The sequence below is a fragment of the Canis lupus genome, chromosome 31 (genome assembly GCF_048164855.1).
Source record: "Canis lupus baileyi chromosome 31, mCanLup2.hap1, whole genome shotgun sequence".
Classification (NCBI taxonomy): domain Eukaryota; kingdom Metazoa; phylum Chordata; class Mammalia; order Carnivora; family Canidae; genus Canis; species Canis lupus.
In genome coordinates this window covers 27570506-27576803 of record NC_132868.1, presented here as the reverse complement: position 1 = coordinate 27576803, position 6298 = coordinate 27570506, and the positions used below count along the sequence as shown (strand labels likewise).

At 43.9% G+C, this 6298-nt stretch overlaps 1 protein-coding gene across 11 annotated transcripts in view; it reads right to left on the bottom strand.

Moving 5' to 3' along the window:
- SCHIP1 (schwannomin interacting protein 1) overlaps positions 1-6298 on the bottom strand; it is a 716991-nt gene that overhangs the window by 65342 nt on the left and 645351 nt on the right. The gene's annotated exons all lie outside the window — the stretch shown is intronic.

The window sequence follows — 6298 nt, the reverse complement described above, 5'->3', positions numbered from 1 at the left end:
GCCCGATTTAATTCAAAATCAGTAAGAAGAAAAAAACAGCCTAATGTGTTTTCCTCCTTCTCAACTGGCTACCTTGTGTGATGGATTCTTGTTTCTTTAGGATAGCGGGGCAAAATAGCAAATAATTTGATATTGTCAACTTGTGCACCTCAAAGAAGGATACTGGTAAGAGTAAAAATAATACTTATATTTAAGGAATGCTAGTTTTCCAACTAGTCTTCTCATGAAAACAATAGGATGTAAAAATGACCAGTAGGATGGTGAACTGAGTTTGTAAAAGACCAATACTTTTATTTTTATTTTTTAAAAGATTTTATTTATTCATTTGAGAGAGTGAGAGATAGCGACAGAGAGCACAAGCGAGGGAGGAGAGGGAGAAGCAGACTCCCCATTGAGCAGAGAGCCCTACATGGGGCTCAATCCCAGGACCCTGGGATCATGACTTGAGCTAAAGGTGGACATCTAACTGACTGAGCCACCCAGGCGCCCTAGGACTGATACTTTTAAATGTGCCCACCGTAGAGGTTTAGGCTGGAGGAAAAAAGGCAAAATATATATATATTTTTAGCATGTTTACTTTCTTAGAAGAAAACAAACAAAAATGACAGCTAAGAAACAAGCAATAAGCTACAATTTAGGCTGCGGCTTCCCAGAAAGTGTTCTAATGTTTAAAGAAGAAATGCTGGATGTGGCTCAAGTCTCTCTAATCCAAATGCTCCCTCTCTGTAGAAAATACTTGCTATTGTGTATCACAGCATCATCATCGAGTATGATTTCCATAGTAAAAAAAAAAAACTACTACATTGTCAATGCTCCGGGTATCTGCTTGCCCGGTCTTGGTGACAAATTAATCTTGAATCCAGGTCAAGAGTGCATCGAGTACGGGTCTGGCACTGCTGAATCCAGAAAGCCTGTGTGGACTCTTCATTTGACACCAGTTACCATAATCCAGGTTCGATGGCTTAATCTGTGCAAGGGTTTGCTTTCCCTAGACGGTGAGAGCAATGAGGCAGGTCTGCCGTCCGCCCCCAGATAAATGATGATTCTGTCTACTATGCATCCTTGTCCTGCCCTGCCCTGCCTGCGTCACCTCACCCGAGGCTACTGCCCTCAAATGCACACACCAGAGGAAGTGGATGTCTTCTGTAAAGACAAGGGGAGACCTCCTACCTGCAGGCATGAAATACTCTCAAGGAAGGATTCAATCTTGTCTTTGGCATGAACAATAATAATTCAGTCATGCTTCACTTGGAGTTAAGAATAACTTTCAGATTTTCAACTCATTAATATGTGGAGGTAATAACTTTCAGAATCCTTCTGAAAGTGATGCTAGTTCCTCAGGTTGGAAAAAAAGGATTAAAAACTGGGTGTTCATAGGTTTTTGATGAACTCGATTATTTTCTTATTTACAAATGATATGGTTAAGGTGTTTTTCATTATTTTCAGAATCCCCTTCATCACCAAAACGTTGACACATAGATGGGATAGTAAATCAAATGACCTGACCCCGCCTTGGTCATATTTTATGTTATTTGTTTTGGGAGGGGGTGCCTAGGATAAGCAGAGGGCCAGCTACATGGCTTGGGGGACCCTGTGCAAAATGAAAATAAGAACCCTTTGTTCAAAAATTAAGAATTTCAGGGTGGTAACAGCAGGACATGAAGCCAAGAGCCCTGTGTGACTTTAGAGGATACACAACCATGACGCTCATCCTGGGTGGCAGATGTGTGAAGAGAAGGGAATCGGACATAGTCATTTCGTTGGAGAATTATGTGGGTTCCTGCTTTTGGAGGAAAAAAGCATCTCTGACTTTTGGCATGTGAATACCAATGGGAAGACATAACTTCCTTCAGTATGAGTGGAGACAAAACTGAACGGGGAGGGAAAGGGGGAGAAGAGGGACATGACCTTTACGAAGCCCCTAACATATGCCAGCTGCCAGGCCTGGAGTTTTCTTGCTCTAGCATAGGATTAATTCCACAGTAGAACAGCAGAAGCTGGGGCACATGGGTGGCTCTGTGGTTGTGCGGCTGCTTTTGGCTTGGGTCATGATCCTGGGGTCCTGGGATCGAGTCCTGCAGAGCCCGCTTCTCTCTCTGCCTCTCTCTGTGTGTCTTTCATGAATGAATAAATAAAGTTTTTTAAAAAAGAATAGCAGAAGCTAATGGAGGCCAATGATGAATTTAAGCTTAGAAAGAGCAGGTTAATGAATGGATGCAGACATGGGTCACCTGGGGGTATTTGGTAATTCTGGACGGGATTTCTTTCTTGACCCACATCCTCTGCTTAAGATCACTCACCCTCGGGCAGCCCAGGTGGCTCAGCAGTTTAGCGCCGCCTTCAGCCCAGGGCCTGATTCTGGGGACCCAGGATCGGGTCCCGCATCGGGCTTCCTGCATGGAGCCTGCTTCTCCCTCTGCCTGTGTCTCTGCCTGTCTCTGTCTCTCATGAATAAATAAATAAATAAAATCTTAAAAAAAAAAAAAAAAAGATCACTCACCCTCACTGCAATCAGCCCAAACAAAACCCCCAGAACTCTTCCTTTGCCTCCACATTATTTGTCCTGGAGACCATCCAGTTTTAACCATAAGATCTCTCCATGCCTAGTTATGCCCCTGTCAACTCCCAGGTCACTGCTCATCTGCCTCAGTGCCTTCCTATATGGCATCCTATATGCCTTACTCCTCAGACTTCTGCCCCCGAGTCCTCTATGGCCTTTCCAGGGGGCCCTCTTCTTGGAACATTCCTTCACTGTCTTGCTTCAACAGAGCCTGAAGGCCCTGTCTCCTCTATAGTTTTCTCTCCAGCCTCCATCTTGCCTGTTGGATGGGTAGGTGTCTTCCTTGCTCCTCTCTTGCTTCCAGACAATTGTGGCTCCTCCCTAACACCCTGCTCTGACTCTCCTATCATCAGATTCCTGATACCATCCCTAATCAGCATCCCAGCCACAGTCACCTCCTCTCAGCTTACTTGCTTCATGCCCTGTAGAATCACTCTCTGATGTGAGTTCTAATTCTTGGGGATTTCCATCTTAGCTGGACATCCCTCCAAAATCTTGGCCTGTAAGTTTCTTGGCTTCCTTCCTCTTCCATTCTATCTCAGTCATAACCACTCCCATGGTCCTATCCTGACCTTACTATCATCAACAATGTCATGACCTCCAAAATTTCAGCATCAATCCTCTTATTCTCCAACAATCTCATTTTCTCACTCCAGCTAACTCTCTCTAGTATTCTAATTCCAATGATTCTCCAAGCACACTAGGCCCTACACCCCATACGCTGCCCATCTTCCTCCCACCCCTCAGTCCCATCATGTCCTTCCTTCTCTCTCTACACACCTTCGATTCCATGGCCCATCCTTATAACCACCAACTTCATACTCAGTTAAATCCCAACTGTGATTAAATGTAGCTCTTTGCTACCCTGTGCCTATTTCCAAGCTGATAAATGTGGATAGAAAAAAGTATACAACCACATTCACTTTAAATTCATGACTGTTTACCCCAAGTGTGCCCTTGGCACTGTCTGGTGTCCTCTATATTTCCCTAGTCCATTCACTCCCACACTCTCCTAGACAACCACAATACTTCCTGAAAGAGTCGGCCAGACTTACTGTCTACATTTCCCTCTGCCCTTTTATTCTCTTTTGAACACCCTCCAGTCAGTTTTGTTTTCCCCATGCCACTGACATGGCTACACCTTCCTAAATCCCAAGATCAATTTCCAGTCTTCCTCACACTAGATCTATGAGCACTTCTTAGCATTTATTCTATAGTTGGTTTCCAAGACAACATTCTCTTCTGGCTCTTTTCCTGTGTTAAAACCTGCCCTCGACTGATCCCTCCCTGGTTCGCCTACCTTTAGCTACAGGAGCTGTGCTCTTCAATATGGTAGCCACTGGTTGCATGTGGCTACTTAAACTAAAATTTCAAAAAAACTACAAATTCAATTCCTTAGTTGCACTAGTCTTGTTTAGAGTGCTCAATAGCCACTTGTGTTTGGAAGGAGCACATGGAGAACATTTCCATCACAGAAAGTTCTATTGGACAGTGCTACATTAGAATACCCAAGGCTCAGTTCTTGGGTTTGTCCTTTATCTGGAATTCGCTCTCTTAGAAATGTCATCCAGTTTCTTGATTGATGACTCCAAAATTTATACCTCTAGCTTGGCCTGATCCCTTTACTCAGATTCCTTCATCTGACAGCAAACTCACCATTTCCACTTGCCTGTTTAATAGATATCTTAAATTTATTATGCTTAAAACGAACTCCCACCTTCCCAACACCTGACTCCTGCAAAGTCTTCACCTGCAGTCTTCCCCATTTTTGGTAAATGACAGCTCTAAGCTTTCAGAAGATCAGGCCTAAAATCTGGGGGTCATCCATGACTCTTCCCTGTCTCTCATACCCTACAGTCTACCAGCAAATCTTCTTTGGCTGAAAATTCAAATATATCCAGAATCTGCCCACTTCTCACCATTTCCACTGCCATGATTCTGTTCTGGACCACCATCATCTCTCACTTGGATTATTGCAAAGGTCTTCCATCCAGACTTTCTGTTTCTGTCCTTCCAACCACCCTTACCTGGGTAAATTCTCAACAAAATACCCAGAATACTTCTAAAAGGTAATCTGATTATATCATTTCTCAGGTTTGCTCAAAACATTTTAGAGTCTTCATCTCATTCACAGTAGATGCCAAAGCCCTGCTAAGAACTTGCAGAGATTTCTATAATCTTACTCCTGGCACCCACAGGACCTGTTCTTCCCTTCCTCTGGCCCTTGCCGGAAAGCCCTCTTCAATACCTTGATGAACCTCAGCACTCTCTTACCTTAGGGCCTTTGTACTCTCTGCTTCTGACTGGAACTCTCTAACCCTGGATAAGCCTGTGACCTGCTATCATGCTTTCTCAAGATCTCTCCTCAAATGTTGCCTGAGCATTGAGGTCTCTCCCCTGACCACCCTATCTAAAATTCTTAATTGCCACCTCCCCCTACCCCCACACTCCCTACCCCCGGCCTCTGCTTTGTCTTCTTCGGTAGTACTGACCACATTTAAAATACTACACACATTTTTGACTGTTTACTGTTTCACTCCCAGTATCATATCAGCTCTAGAATAGCAGAGACTTCATTTTGTTTACAAGCTGTCCCCAGCATCTAGAAAATTAACCGTAGCAGTCACCTGAATGAACACTTAGGAGTGAATGATCAAAGAGAGGCACATATTTTCTTTCTTTTCTTAGTTTTCCTCAGGTTTCAGTTACTTTGTCCTAGTAACTTCCTCTACCCCTTTAGGGTAAAATTCCCTTAATTTCAGGCAGACTGAAAGCTAAAGGTTTTAAGATGCTCTATATTGATACTTGCATTTCACACACACACACACACACACACACACACATTTTTTTTAAGCATAACTTGTCTGTAACTGTAATTTTTAGAAATTTTAATCATTTCCTTCCCTAGGAACATATCATAATTTCAAGTGTTTAGTCTTGGTGTCTGACTTAAGCAGTAGAATTTCCTAATACTCAATCCAATTAAGGCAGATGCAGTGGGGAAAAGGCAAAAACACATCGATTCTAAAACTGGTCCTGCTCTCTTCTTCTAAGAAAAAAATCACTTCAAATATAGAATTAAGCTTAGATCCTCCTGGATCTATAGAAGACTTTTTACAGAGTGCCCACCTGGAGTGTGGTCAGAGATCTGGGAATGGCCAACAGCAGAGTTCTCCAGGTTGCCAGGCGACCCTGATAATTAGTACAGCTTTCGTTCAAACCTGGGAATAGCTGGCTGAGCCCGACCAGGATCAACTGGCCCAGGCAGAGAGGGCTCCCAGGACCTAATGACCTGAGCCATCTGTCCTGGGGCTGAGAATACCAGGCAGCAGGCTAATCCCCACCCTGAGGCTCAGGCCTCATCTAGGGCTACAGCAGGAGAAAAGTAGGAGGAGGGGCAATCTGTGGGAGAGCCCCAGGTACCTGGCCTCAGCCTTCTGGTGGCCTCTCTTAGGTCACTGGCCTACAAGATAAAGAGTGGGAGGCAGATTCTAGATCAAGCGCCTGGCTTACATCAGAGTGTTATCAAAAGGAAAAGCTGTATTATCTGTACATTTTCCAGTCCCTGTAAATTCCTTGGAAAAGTAAAGATTTGTCAGCTATGCAAATAATCATTTCCTTAGGAGGCAGTTCAGGGGTGGGGAAATGTTTTCTTAACTGAAGCTGCTGGGTGGTAAGGGCATTCAAGTGACAGTCAGACAGAAAAGGCAGTCTCAAGTGGTGGTGTGTGTTTGTTTT